Source organism: Macrobrachium rosenbergii, chromosome 1, assembly GCF_040412425.1.
Source record: "Macrobrachium rosenbergii isolate ZJJX-2024 chromosome 1, ASM4041242v1, whole genome shotgun sequence".
Classification (NCBI taxonomy): domain Eukaryota; kingdom Metazoa; phylum Arthropoda; class Malacostraca; order Decapoda; family Palaemonidae; genus Macrobrachium; species Macrobrachium rosenbergii.
Window position 1 is genome coordinate 27391378 of NC_089741.1, and position 16206 is coordinate 27407583.

General features: G+C 37.6%; 1 long non-coding RNA gene across 1 annotated transcript; it reads right to left on the minus strand.

Moving 5' to 3' along the window:
• Positions 1–313: 313 nt before the first annotated feature.
• Positions 314–13779, minus strand: LOC136845125 (uncharacterized). Its single transcript, XR_010855084.1, has 4 exons — positions 13622–13779; positions 9213–9409; positions 3699–3832; positions 314–716 (listed from the first exon to the last, which is right to left on the minus strand). It is a non-coding gene; the product is annotated as an uncharacterized lncRNA (long non-coding RNA).
• Positions 13780–16206: the final 2427 nt, after the last annotated feature.

A 16206-nucleotide genomic window follows, 5' to 3' on the forward strand; every position in this document is an offset into this window, starting at 1 on the left:
GCAATTGCACATTTATATTCAACGACTCAAGTCTTCCAGCTCTAAGACGGAAAGGTGGTGAGCAATTGTTTATAAATACATACATCTCTCAATTCAAATAATTTTTTTTTGTTGGAGAATCACTTGTCTGAATTCTCAAGGCACTCTTCATGGTTTCAAACACTCTATAGAAAGACAGTGGTAGATCACCACATTCAACTTGTGAAGATGAGGTTGGTGATGGTCTAAAGGTTCCTGAACATATTCTGGTTCCTGAACATATTCTAAGGCCTTCGTTATGAACTGGGTCTAACGTTTTCAGTGTTGCGTCTGATGCTGAGCCATATACAGGTATTTCGCTTCCATAGTCAATGAGACAACACAGTTGCTTTATACAGTAAAGTGCTAGATTACTGCTCGGAGAAACCTACTGTGAAGCCTTCTTAGGAATTACCTGGTAAACAGCCTATGAACTTAATCTGGATGAAATTCTAGTAATTTTTAAATGTTTTGGTTCTCAATACCTTTAGAAGTCACTAGCGACAGCAATGACAGCTTTCAATGCTGCTCTGATTTTTTAAACACTTCCATACTTCTAGAACAATGCAGATTAAATTGACCAATGTAGTGGAGAATTTCACAATGAGGTAGACACCACCACTTTTCATCATCTTGGAAAAAATTCTGTTCCAGTTTGTCTCTTGAACACTTCACAGCAGTGGTGCATTCATTCTGTTCTGCAAAAGAAAATTTACCTTCAATCTACTTTGAGGTGAAGTTGCAAAAACAGTGGCAATCACTAAGGCACAATTCTTTGGTTAAAAAGATTAAATCTTGCATAATTAATGTCCTATAATTTAACACCTAAATTTATTTTCTCAGTATACTACCCCTAAATAGGCATCTTGTTACAAGAAGAGTTTTTCAATTTGATGCACTTGTTAAAATGATTTTAAGTCTCTCCTTAACACAAGGTACAGATTGTCTTTAGTTTAATTCAACCATACAAAAATAAATTAAATCCACACAGGTACTAAGAAAATTTACCCTAATACTGTACTGTATTTAGGTTTTCCCAACATCAATTTGTTACTTTCCAAAAAAGTGATTCTTTCATCATATTCAGACATTTCCTAGTTTTGAAAAATTCAGCCAAAATGTGCTTCAAGGTAAAATTACATTAATCCAATCATCTGTGGATGCTAAGGAGGCAAAAAACAGACAATGGTACAAAGACAAGCACTAACACTGAGTGCAGGTTACAAAACCTCATGCTTCACTACCTATTATATGTGAGGGTTAAGGCACACTTAATATTGTCCAACACCAAAATTTCCTTCGTTTTCCTTAGAAATGAATGAAGAAAAGGAAAGCAAAATGGGAGGCCCTTTAGAACTGATACATGTAAGTCCTGTAATCATAGAAAATCTGAGAAAAGTTCATGGAATAGTTGAAGACTTAGTGGACAGCCATTATGACCAAACAGGCAAAGAGTATAAGAGCCATAAAAGTGACTGTGTTGATGCTATGGAAGAAGTATTGGAGTGACCATGTACAATGTCAAGCAGCTCAGGGAAGTAAAAGTTCCTATGGATATTTTCCTCCTGAGCAAAAAAGCACTAGTTGCTAAAGCTATTAAGCTATATGGCTCATACTGATCCCAACCAACATCATGACAAGATGAAATGTTGGCATTTTTACTGCTCTTGGAAAATTAAGACAATTTTCTACCTGCAAAATGATACTATGACCCCATGGCATTTATTTTTAGTATAACTGAAAACATCACCCTTGTGTTCAAGATTTATTATTGTTCAAAAGCTAGGGACTTTCATTCAGTATTTAACACTTAAGTTCTGGTAATCTGGGGATATCAAATGAGGTCATACAGCAAAACTTTACTTATTTCTGAACATCCTACAATAAGGAACAGATTCAACTTTAAAATGAAACATAGTAGTGCTGTACCTTTCAATAACAAAGAGAGTCTAGTCAGTGCATGCTTTACCACAATTTCTGAACTCCAGAACCTGAGTTAATTGTACATTTGTTCCCATACTTCCACACTAAGTTCCGTCAAGTGAACACAGGAAAACCATCTCACTTCATACATAAATAAGCATGATACTACATTTTCATACATTCTATACTACAATACCTTGAACCTAGGAATTAAGAAGTTCAAGCTGCCACTGACAAGCTGAGAAAAACTACACTGTAGCCCCCTTCTGTCAAAAGGTCAATAATAAAGCCCAGCTAGGAAATTAAGGCAGGAGAACTTCTTGTAGTTTAACAGTAGGCCTTAAAATAGTGAGAGCACCTGCAACTAGCCAAACTATGAGAAACTTTTTTTTTAGGATAAAAAAAAAGCTAGCAACAAGTATAAATCTAACTAAACTGGTATGACACTACATTTTTTTATACAAACAGCAAACACTTATGTGCACAAGGCCTGTACTGCTGTAGTAAGTAGACTTATCCATACGTGGGACAAGAAAATTTACTTTATGCACTGATATTGAATAGGATAATTGGGTACATTACAGTATAACGTTAGATTTCCAAAAGCTTGAGTGTGTATAAATTTTAATACGACGAGACTAGAAATAAATCAAAGAGCAGACCAGCTTAGTCCCAGAGAGAGACTGGAATTTTGTCAAACTACTCTTACTAAGCTGAATCTGATGCACTTTACCCAACAACTGAATAATGTAACTTAAAAATGTGAACAATTTCCTGAAAGACTTAATCTCCCTGAATGTCCATGTCTAGTGAGCTTTAAAACTACCCCTGTGCGAAGTCTAGCTATATGCAGAATTTACGAATTACACTTACAGCATTGTAATTTATTTAACTATCAAATGTTCATAAAGTTTTACTGTTCATTGCAATGTACTGTGCTTGGATTCCATACAGAACTCCCTTGAAACTGACTGAAAACTAATTTGTTACAGCCAAGATCTACATCTGGGAAATCACAACAGACATTCAGGTTAATTTTTATTTGACTAACTACACAAGTTAAACTTGAGTTTACACAATCTCCAAACACTCAATTTTAACTATAAAAATTAAAGTTCACTGACTTATAACCTTCACAAGTTCGTCGTCTGTTCATGAAACCATAGTTTTCTTTGTTTCCACAGCACAAGATTCAACAGTCAAAAGTTTGTGAAAAACCCTTATCTAGAGTAAACTTGTATTTTACCATTTTATCTTTATTCTACACTGTTCTGTTGTCATCAAATAGCTCCTTGAAATGCAGTGCACAGTACAGTTATTCATCAAATTAGGGCAAACCTAACCCTCCAGGCCTTTTACTTTTGGGCATCTCTAAAATCTGAGTACTTTATCTCCACTTAAAAAAAACTAGCTTCCTAACCTACTCAAAGAAAAATGCCCTCTCAAACTCTTAAGTGTTTTGAGTCTCTCAGGAGTAGCTTTACTATTCAAGAGCTAAATTTCCATCTGCAAACTAATACAGTATCGTAATTCCACTTGTTAAAACAAGCTTGCCGTAAAGCTTAATTTTGGTAGTCAATGTTGTCTGTACCTTCCAAGACCAATTTCATACCTTTGCTTATTTACCAGTTCATCTCTCATGCAACATATGAAAAAGAATTTTGGATTAATTCTACAAGAATAATAAACTTGAAAATCACATCTCAAACTAGAAAATTACAGCACTTAGTTTTCCTTCAACACCTGAGCAAAATTACCTTTAATTTCTCAAGCATTGTAAAGCCAATCAAAACAATTAGGTCCAAACTTTAGCTTCTGGGAAAATGTCCCCAATTCAATCTTCATCCTGTTTATCAGGAAAACTTACTCTTCTTAGTAGGCAGGCAGGCACCTGGAAATGAGAAAAAATAATCTAATAAAAATACACAAATCTAGGCACAGTACTCTGAACATAAGTGAAATTGAATATTCAGTTGAATCCTACAGGTTATTTGCAACAATGTTGCTAGTCACTTGCTCAAGGTTTTACAGAATTGTAACAAATTATAAAAAATCAAAGCTGCACCCATTCAAAATTCAGCATCGCTTCCTCCAGCCCACTCAAGAACCATTATCACACCTTATACCTGTGAGTAAATTTCATTGATGCATCATATCAATGACTTGGGACCAGACTGGGAACCACTTTTTTGTGATCCACCTGCACATGGCACGAGTGAGAAAATGTGGCAATATTACTCAACCTCTGTAAGCATTCAAACTCTGCACATTTGCAAAATCTTCACTCCTTCCTACACACCAAAGCATTACATACTTGACACTACCCAAGGGCAACTTCAGCAACAAGCTTTACACCATGCCACATCATTTACCACTTCAAGGAATTTAATTCAGAAAACCTTCAAAAATTTTCCAAGGAATTTCATTCAGAACACCTACAAAAACTTTTGGATCAAGATACCATAATTAGGTTCAAGTTGCACTGCCAGCAGTTGAAACATTACAAAGATCAGTATCTTGATCCCTGAGTACAGTAATAGAGCTTCGCAGAATAACTCCCAATTTTTTATTAAATGATACCTCCTTCCCACTAACCATGATTCAGTTAGCACAATAATGAACCAAAACTGCATACGAATCTAAATACAGCATACGTGTTGCATGATTGTATTATAGAACTATAGTTCATCTTGCTGTGAAGTTTTCTACCCCAGGCTGCTATCAATAGGCAGTGAGGAACTTATGTACACATCAGACAACCAGATTTCATATATGGTGACGATGCTTTTGACAGACTTGTGATTTTTTTCTATACTACGAAAGACTAATTATTACACCAGTTGTGGATATATAAGAGGTAATATGGATATTCACAGTACTGTACATACTGCAGCAATTTGAAGTCTTCCACTACCTAAAGCTTATAGCTTTAAATTGTACTAGGATTTAATTTAAATAATTAAATTTGGTTTTATGATTTCATTTAACAAAATTCCTATCTAAAATTAAAACTATACAAGGTGGATCTGACTAGCCACTTATCAGATCACTGCATCCTGTACATTACACAAAAAGCCCTTAAGTTTCATACTGCAGTTGACCAAATACTGAAAATGAGCAAGCACTCCAAGATATTTATGCATCTCACTTATGAGGGCAACAAACAGCTGAGGTTATGCAATGAACAGCACCATTCAATCCAAGACTCCAAATGATCACTTTAAATTCATCCTAAAACGTCACTAGGATGAAAACTTCAGGGCCTAGAGCTTATCTTAGATGAAAACGGCCAAAAAATTTATCAAGATAAATCTATAAATGCAAAACTCCCTTAACTTGAAAGAATCTTCTAAACAAATTTGAAATTTAATTCAACTGAACTAGCCATCACTCATGATTTATAAAAAAACACGATTTCAAAGCATTTTGTCTGTCCTATGACAGTCAGTTATTGTACTCCAAATTTTGTGACCCTGTTACACAGACCAAATTACTATATCAATTTTTAATAACCAGTGTAAAATCTCAGTTTTTCAACTTACCCATATTAAATTATTAATGTTCTCTAAACTACCCTTATAGAAAAAGTATAAAGAGCCTTGAAGGATTGATCCCTTTATTAAACTCTCCACAGTGTAAGCAGCCTATATACTTTACCAACAATTATTTCACAAGCTATCCAAAATTACACTTTCATTTCTCTCCAGCTAAAAGCCTATGTCATTTCTGTTTCTAACTCTCCAAGATATTGGTTGCATGCTTAAGTTTACATAATGCCTATTGCATTGTTTCAACAGGTTAATCATTCTGTGCTGCCCTCTGAACTACAAAATGTTTCCAAGGGCCAATGCCATTTTTAATTTGCCAATTTGCTTGAAAATACCTTAGATGGTTCTCCATGATAGTCTGAAGTGTTCACTTGGCGAGACCAAACAGTTTTCCCATTCAAGAAAAACATTCTCTGCTGAGTTCCTGTAAACACTGAGGAATGTGGTTTGCTGTCACTTTCGAACAGAAAGCCTACATTAACTTCAAAGAAGACCTACAGCAGCAAAGTACTAACAGGAGAATGCTTGTGAAACAAAGCTTTGACAGGTTAGTGAGGAAAGTACTGTACCCTGTAAAACACTGCCTGGCAATACAGCCTCTGAGAAGGTGAGGTTTTTTTTATCCAGTACTACCGCTTCCCATCCAAGAACCCCAGTATGACACTGATTCTTGGGTTAACTTAAAAGGTTAATCCAATAATTTTTGCTGTTCGTGATAAAACAGTTTTCCCATTAGTAATAACTATTTGGGGGACCTTAACTCACTTTAGATTTTCCTACTAAATTCCTCCAGTCACAAAAACTACTGGAAAGCATTATCCAAATCAACTGTGGACTGAATAAATTCCACTCCATTTTAAGTTCTAGCAAAAAAAAATATAGGCCACTTCTGTCATTTCACTAGCCATTCTCTTAAAAATCAATTCTTTGGGGCTTAACAGTACAGTCACTGATACAGTAAAAGTATTTCCTAAAACATGTTATCAAAACAATGAATACTTGCCACAAAAAGGTACAACAGTTTTTCCCCCAGAGTATATGCTCCAAAAAGGCTTTTACCCAATGGCTACGGACAAGTTAACTTTAGGCTGCCCATATGAGATTTTACCACATTAGTAGTACAGTATAAGCAGCGACTAATGAACCATCATTTTCCTTAACAGAAGATCAGTAAATCAACCATACTTTGCTACCTATTAATTGATCAATAAATTGAAACCTTCACCAAGGGTAAAATACAAATATTTTTCATTCACAACATTGTTTTGTTGCCAGTTTGTCTCTTATGGCTATTGTAGGCACACAACCAGTCAAGACCCAGCACCCTATGTTAATTCAAGCTGCATTTCTGCTACTACACTTGCTATGCATTACTAATGTTTAAGTTCAAGACTAGTGTAAAATACATAAACCACAATATTAGGCTGTTTAGCGGTGACAAATCAAGCATTTTTCTACTTTGACAGGCACAACCCTTTTGGCTTTCCCACACCCAAAAAACCCTGGTTTTCTACTGGCGTTGGCCACAACTGGATATAGAAGGGTGTGATGCTTTCACCTTCAACAGTTTCAAAGTTCTCTCTTATGCAGATTTTTGCAGAGTAAAAGCTAGCATGATTATCAATTATCCAAAACTGCTGCTAGGTCTAGTGACAGAACAATTATGAAGCTTTGTTTTAGGCAGCCTATTTTAAGTATATTAATTGTTCATTATCCAGGTTTCAAATCTGTCTATATAGGAAGAATTCTGCCCAAATTTCCAAAGCTTAACTTACATTATGAACTTTACCCAGTGGCAAGTTACGTAAGTGCATGCTGAAATCCTAGGAACATGGGGATTTTATCTGATGGCTAACTACACCATCTCTTAGTGACAAAGGCGTCCACATCTAAATCTCAACAAGCTAAACAAAAATTTGATGCCATAAGCCTATTTATGCCACAGTAATGGAGTATCAGAAGTTTCAAGCCTCAGTTCCAGATTATTTCAGGTTTTACTACAAAATAATGAAACCAGACAAGATAAATGCCCAACTGAGATACTGCATGACATATAATGCCAATGTTACTCAACAGCTTGGAATTTAGGTGAGCTAGGCTACGGCAATTGACGTTTTCCTATGTTATTTTACCTGCTGAACATGAATTTAAAATAATATTTTGGCAGTTGGCTGTAACTAAAATGTAACTGACCCTTGAAAAACTGCATGTCTGTACCAGTGGGACATGCACGGCTCAAGGGTAAATTACAGTTAAGCAGCAGCCGACCAGCAAAATATTACCCTAAACTCTTGTAAAGCAAGTAAAATAACAGAAAAACATCAATTGCCACAGTCTAACTCCACTGCACACTATTCGAAGCTTTCATAAATGGGAAACAAAACATTACCATTTCCGCTTTCAACTTGGGTGGCCTCTATAGGTGGCCGTTACAGAACGGTGCTGCATGCCTTATCTGCACTTTTTAAGATTCCTGGCAAGCTCGTATGTTCTGGCAAGAGGTAATATTCTTGTTCAGCAAGTAAAATACCATGGGAAAACATCAAGTTCGTCAATTGCCAGTCTCGCAGCTTTTGCTAAGCACAGAAAACCGGCAACTGCTGATTGGTGAACCGAAAGCTAGCACATGCGCGTTAAGGCTTAGAATCAGCAGTACTAGTAATGAATGTGAAGTGCCTTTGGAACGGCTCCTGCTACCCATTTATTCGCCCTTCTTTTTATGCTTGTTTTTCGTGTTCCAAATGACATATATAACAGGAAATACAACAATAAGGTACCCAAACCTTTTCCCAAGTTATTTACCCAACCCAAAAGCCCAAATTCCCAACAGGTCCCCCATACTGTTAGCTACTCTCGAAAAGGTTTTACCCCACCCAAAACCCCAATTCCCAACGGGTCCCCTTTACTGTCGGCTACAGTTCTAAGATAATTTACAGCTTAATTACATTTGACTGCCAAAATATTACTCTAAATTCTTGTTCAGCAAGTAAAGTTCGGCATTTCTTTGTAATGTAAACATGGCTGCTTTTACCTTGGGAACTGATTTTTCCTACAGTTTTAGTGCCTTTGATGAAGTAGTAGTAGTTATCTTGTGGGGGTCACCTGTTATTTACATCCTACCTCTGATGAAGTAGCAGTCTTGTGATACTGTTATTTATGTCCAACTCTACCTGACAGTCAATCGCCACCCACTTAAACCAACTCGTACCTTGTGCACCCTCCAGGTACGAGTTGGTATAAGTGGGTGGGGGTTGACTGTCAGGTAGAGTTGGAAGTAAATAACAGTATCACAAGACTGCTACTTCATCAGAGGTAGGATGTAAATAACAGGTGACCCCCACAAGATAACTACTACTACTTCATCAAAGGCACTAAAACTGTAGGAAAAATCAGTTCCCAAAGTAAAAGCAGCCATGTTTACATTACAAAGAAATGCCGAACTTTACTTGCTGAACAAGAATTTAGAGTAGGAAAAATCAATTTCCAAGGTAAAAGCAGCCGTGTCCCCAATACTTCATTGCAAAATTCACAAGTTGCATGGAGCAGGGTGGTAGGATGGCATCAGTGAGTTTCCGGATGGGGGATGCGCAAGTGACGTCATGAAATGGACGTGACATGAACTTAATACCAGACATACGGACTTGTAAATACAAATACCAAGAGACAATGATTATGAAACAAAATCGTATCTTGGAAATAAATTAGAAAAGTACAGAAACTGACCTTAAAGGGGTGGAGGGTATAGATCCACCGCTGCCTTAAAGGGTGAAACCTGGTTTTAGGGTCAAAATGAATTTTAAAATAGACCACTGACAGGTAACCAACAAAGTTGTACTTTCTCCGTCCGTACTTCAGCGTTGTGTTGCGAAGCTCCCTCCACCGCCTCTCAATGGTGTTGGTATGGGCATCGGTCACTGGATCTACGAAATTCATAGAATGATTAACTTTTAAGTGGACGTAGCTTTCATGACTTAAACAATCGTATGCTTTCCAGTAGTCCAGTAGGATCGTGGTCCACGGCACAACACTGATATTAGAGTTACGCTGTTCCTACTTTCAATGGGAACGAAAAATTGCCTGGCCTCATGGAATATACCACCAAAGACCCACTGTCCCTCTATAACCCTCCCAATGTTATACTTTTTCCAAATTTAGCTTCATCTATTTCTACTGTTGTGCCGGGTCCTCCTATTTTCTGTTTCTGATTAAACCACCAATTTACAATTAATTCTCTTGAAAAGCTACACCAATTGTTGATGGCTGCGTCACTTAAATTTAATTCAGTTCTAACAACTTTGTAGCTAAACAAATCACTAATGAAGAGATAAAATATTAACACATTTTCGATGTCCAGTTTTGATCCAGAAAACCAGGTGCCCTTGAAGAGACTTGGTGTAATTACACCTTTTTCTGCCTTTTTTCGGGCCAGGGGTGTAAGTCTTATTACACCTAAAAGCCTTCTTATTGCCATCAAGACAGCACTCTTTGTGGCAATGTCTACAGAAAACGTGCTTCCTTAACAGGTCGTGATCTTGACAGTTTCACTAAACGTTCGTACTTTCCAGCGTGATACAACACAAAATCCTTATAATTGAGGTAGCAATTATCATACGTCAGGGGAAGAGTAAACCTATTGATCGGTTCAGGAGAACTCTAAGTAGAAGGAACGACCGCAGACATGGTACGGACTTAAGTGGAGGTGGAAGGTGACAAAGGGAAGTTGAGACAAAAATCTGGAACGAAAGAGGCCCAGGCAAATGGGGTGGGGGGTAAATAAATAGGCTTGTGATTGGTGGAAAGCAGGCAGGGTGGTCAAGTGTTGCTAACATAACTTTAAAGGGTTCACGAGAATTTATGAAATGCATACAAATTCTTTCTTCTTTCAGGAAACACCGAATGGAATATTATTACTATTAAAGAACACTGAAAGTTATCTGTTTTTGAACAATGTATCATTTTTACATTGGGCTTCCCTATGTTTATTTGACAAACTTTTACAACAGTTACAATTAAGTTTCTGTAAAGTAGTTACGTAATTTCATGTGTTTTGTTTTCAAAAGTTATGATAGGAAAGTATTGGGGGAATGAGTTACTTTACAGTTACAGTTATGATGATAGAAATATATTGGGGAAATGAATAACTTTAGAGTTATTTTACAACAATAACTTAATATACGTACACTAACTTACCAAAGTACGTGGCAGAGTTAGGATATCCATCACAAGAAACAAACTATAGGATATCAAGATTAATGTCTGTGACTGAAAAAGATGTAACCTCATTTCACCTTCGTAACTTGAGTAACATATGAGACAGGGTTACCGTTTGAGTTAATATAAAGAAAAAGTACAAGATATGAACATTACTAAATTGGGTAATTCTATATATTAGCTCCGTGCCTGTTTTTACCTTTTCAACTGTTTTTTTCTACACTTTTAGGGGTTCTGATACTGGCGGTGCATCTGTTTGTTGTCGGCCAAATGGAATGTCCCTTTGCCGTGTTTATTACTGGCCCAGAGGGGGGGATACTCATACGTTAACAAGTTATTACACTTGCCGGACGGGATATGAACCATTCAAAACAGACGTACCCGTGCTCTGTCTTGTGAAGATCGCATATGGAAACCCCTTGTTGGATGGACTTCAGGGGTTAATTACAGGTTAATTAGACTTGAGCGGCAATAATGAAAGGTAAATTCATAATTAGCAACCAAAAAACTGTAGAAAAAGTCAAGTTATAGTGCCGTTGGCGACGCGGAGCTACCCTATAGTTCTACCCTAAATTGTTTGACAGAAAAGGTTAGAACGGCAGTATGCACCTTATCCCCATTGAACAAGATTCTTGGCAAGATAGTATGTTCTTTTAGGTTACATAGTACGTGGCAGGGTTAGGGTTTCCCTCAAATTAAAGATAAAGTATAGGCTATGAAAATTAGTAAATGGTTTCATGGCAAGGGGGTGGCAGAATGGCACTTCACGCTTTATCCGCATTTGACAAGTTTCTTGGCAAGCACGTATGTTCTGGCAAGAGGTAATATTGCACTGCGCGCACCTGCCACAGGGGTCACAGTAGGATGGCAATCAAGTAATTAGCACTTATCAATAACCATGGTTGATGACAGCAAGGGTATGAGGTTGTTAAAAACTGTTAACCAAAAGTAAACAATGCCTTGTGTTGATGATGCCTTTGATAGAAGGCAGAAGGTGCATCAGGCAAACAACCCCTTAATGTAGGGCTATGTTAAGAAGGAACAAGACTATCAACCACTTACACCAACTGACAGGCTACAGCATCATGGTGTTCGTTTAAGTAAACCATGAAATACTGACTGAAGAGAAAAAAAGGTAATAACGAAAAAGAGAAGTAAAATCATCATCAACTGGTTTTTTCTACACTTTTAGGGGTTCTGATACTGGCAGTCCATGTTTCTTGTCGGCCAAATGGAATGTCCCTTCGCTGTGTTTAGTTCTGACCGGGGGGGGGGGGTTACCCATACGTTAACAAGTTATTGCACTTGCCGGACGGGATATGAACCGTTCAAAACAGATGTACCCGTGCTCTGTCTTGTGAAGATCGCGTATGGAAACCCCTTGTTGGATGGACTTCACGGGTTAATTACACTCGAGCGCCAAAAATTAAAGGTAAATTCATAATTAGCAACCAAAAAACTGTAGAAAAAGTTAAGTTACAAGGCAGTCGCTGCCGCAGAGCTACTATATAGTTCTACCCATAACCGAACTACAGAAATACTGTATAACATTATAACACCGAAAGAGACATTTTGTCATGACTGTGTATAGTGTTATGAAATGATGCTACGTGCACAGACGGAGGGAAAGAAATGCAACGAAGAGAAGCGAGAGATAAAAAGATAAGGAAACAGAGAAATACAAACATTGTAAGAAATGTAATGAAAACAAAACGTTTTAGGAAAATATAACCTTATTACAGGGAAAAAGAGCTGAAAACCCAATATGACGTCATGAAACCCCACTTTCACATCACAAATAGGTATCAATTTCGTCTTCAAATTTTGGTGAAAAACTCCCTTACACCATCCTGCATGCGCAATAACTTGGAACTTGGAGAAAAGTAGTAGTAATTGGAGCCGGCTACCGATGTTGGTGTATTTGTCGTTCATCTGCAGCCCCTTTTTTGGGTTTGAAATGCCACATAGAGCAGGAAATATCATAACATGCTAAAACCTCCTCCCGGTGTTTTACCCCACCCATAACCCTGCTTTCCCACGGTCCTGGTTGTTTCGGCCATAAGTCACTTAGGCCGTAACATCCAAAACAAAGTAAGACGTTATGTTTATGATATTTACCGTTGTTTATGGTATTTACCGTTATTTTTTATGTTTTGCGTACATCCCCAAGGGGCTGGTACTAAACACGGTGCCCATTTTGCACATAAATGTGCTTACGGCCTAAATGACTTATGGCCGAAACGACCCGAATTCGCTTTCCCATTGGTCCCCCTTACCATAGGATAAAGCTCAAAGGTAAATTCTAAGTTAATTATAGCTGACCCCCCAAAAAGAACGTTAATTTGTAAATAAGCAACCAAAATACTATAAAGGAACTGCCATTTCTGGCTAAATACCCGCCATGTATCTATTACTTATATCCACCTAAGTTCTATAGAAAAACGTCAACTGCCATAGCCTATAGCTCACCGTGGACAGCCGGCTTTGATCTACCTAAAAAACTACCATAAAGTTTGCTCAAAATCGTGTTGAATTTTATCAAGATGGGGATAATTTTCGAATAAAAACTCCATAAATATCTAACAGGCTATTTGGGGTTGTTAGATTACCTTATTGAGGGCGAAAATTGAAACTAGGGTAGGCTATGTTACTTGAAAACATTCCATGAACAAAGTTATTTAGGCCTGTACATTTCGCAAAAAAATACCATGACCAAGAAACCTATTCCCGACTGTCTGATAACACTGACACCTAATATACCAACCTTACTGCGGTAGGGAGTCAGTTCGTTGCAAACCCTCCAAAACACTCTGGGGTAATCTACAGGGAACTGAAATTTGAAAACAACTAATTACACGGTATAACTTTTCTCGAACACAAACCAGTATACCTAGATAAGCTCAACAATGGCATATACTCACATTTATCGTTGTAGAACTTTCCGAACGTTCAGGCTTACAAATACAGGCGTAAAAAAATCAAAAGGCCTTCACACATTTCTAGGTCGGTCGTCTGGTTGGAAAGGGAATTCAAGGACCAGAAACACAGCACTTTCACTTCACATGTCTTTGGCGTCCTTGGGAGACAAGTGGCGCCATCTCTTAGTGCTGATGCGCAGAACTCCAATTTTGGAGTTCTGTCCTACATTTCTCTTTTTGGGGGGAGGGGGTGGGTTGTTTGGTTGACACCCTCCATTTATGAAACCAGATAATGAGAAAAAATGAACGAGTGTGCTCATTCAAAGAGTAAATCTTTATTTTTCTAATAAAACGGCAAGTATATTGTCCATTCAGTTACCCTCAGGCTTTTCTATGTCGGTATTCTGTATAACCATAAAATTCGATATACTAAGTTACGGAAAAATAGCAGTACTTTTTACACAATATAGTACGCTGGTCACTGTTCTTTTTTTATGGAATTCTTACGGCTCCAGTAATAGAACTTGGGTCATTATAAATAGGTGTGATAACTAATTAGACGATCACGTTTTCACTACAGTGATTGGTTTCTCTTTAATTAAGGAAGTCTTAATTGCGCGCGGCGCAAGACATCGAGTGTATATGGCATAGGCATAAATTTTTGTTTTACAGGCAAGCACTTGATCCCACATTAATCACTGTTCTGCAAATTTCCATGCTACCCTAAAATGGAGGACTGCCTTTCCTGCAAAAATACAAAACTGAGAAAAATGGTGTTAAAGATTTGTTATTGCACCTTGCTACTGATTTTGTAGTTACTGCAAATGGGGACCCCCTAAATACTCGTTGGAAAGCATCGAAGAATCATTCTGAAACTGCAGTAACTTGTGTATTAGTGTTTCACGAGCCCAATAGGTGGCACATCTCAATTTCGAAAATTGTGTACATACTGCAGTTTTCCATTTTTGGGCAGCATGTTCCTTGAGAGTGTATTCAGTACGGATTGATTTGATCCACCTGATTGTTTTTGTCTAGGTAATCAAATTCTGCATGGCTGGTCTATCTACGTCACGCATGCTCTAACTCGAAAGTAGAGCATGCGTGACGTAGATAGACCAGCCATGCAGAATTTGATTACCTAGACAAAAACAATCAGGTGGATCAAATCAATCCGTACTGAATACACTCTCAAGGAACATGCTGCCCAAAAATGGAAAACTGCAGTATGTACACAATTTTCGAAATTGAGATGTGCCACCTATTGGGCTCGTGAAACACTAATACACAAGTTACTGCAGTTTCAGAATCATTCTTCGATGCTTTCCAACGAGTATTTAGGGGGTCCCCATTTGCAGTAACTACAAAATCAATAGCAAGGTGCAATAACAAATCTTTAACACCATTTTTCTCAGTTAATTTCGCATTTTTGACAATTCTGGAATGTCATGCAAATTCTGCACTTTCCGGCAGGTCTCAATTGCCACGCAAGTTCTGCAATTTTTCTTCCGTGATTAATACCAATCCCACCACAAGGGAGGTAGTTCTGATTATATAATGAGTTTTGATACAATGCAGTTTAGAACTTACTTTCTGGCAATTTAACTGAAGACCGTATTGCAAAGGTTATCATAACTGCCATCCCTCTTCTACTAATGGTAGTCTGGCACTCCGAAGAACCTTTGCATTACAACTAGTTTTGCACATTCCTGAAGTCTCACAATTTCCAGCATCGTGGAGAGGTTTCTAGTGAGAAATACAAACTGGTAACTAGGATAAATTGCAAAGGACCCTGGTACTAGATCCTCTTGGAGGTTTACAGAAGCAGAACATGCTAAAGAGCGCTAGTGAAAAGTCCTGATAAGGACCTGTATTAGTAGCCTATGCTAAAGGACTTGGGTGAAAGCTTCTGTGATAGGACTTGATAACCTCAACTTTGGTAACAACCTGTTAGAAGATTTTGGATTCAGAGGAGCTTCTCAGAAAAGGTAAGGGTGGAATAACTTACTGACCAAAAAATTAATGCAACATACATATTTAACAAGTGAAGTTCTTAGTTTTCAAGTTTAGTGGTGCTTGATGAAAGAAACTGACCAAAAATTAATGCAACATGCATCTTCAACAAGTGTAGTTCTTAGTTTTTAGGCTTAGTTATGCTTGATGAAAGAAAATCAAACGTGTTTTCATAAAATTATTGTTCATGTTGTGAGACATGGCCGTAAGTTGAGAATCCTTCCATGGACAAGGAAAACCCACTCCTTAGATCATCAGTTCCAGTTATCTTATGTGGAAAAACCTTCATGAATGTGGACAGTCACATACTGTAGAATGTGACTTGAAAGCCAAGACAATAAGTTACATGGAACCATTCTTGAATGAAATAAATTACATGGAACCATTCTCGAACTGAACCATTTCTGAATACAATGTGGACACAGTGATGTAATGTGACTCGAAAGTCAAGAGACTAAGTTACCCTTCTCTTCTCTCTTCTCCAATGTAACATCATAACATAGGGACTATGTACAGTACATTAGCTGAAGGAATCATCCCAGTATGTGGCCCGGATAACCATATTAAATAAAACCAAT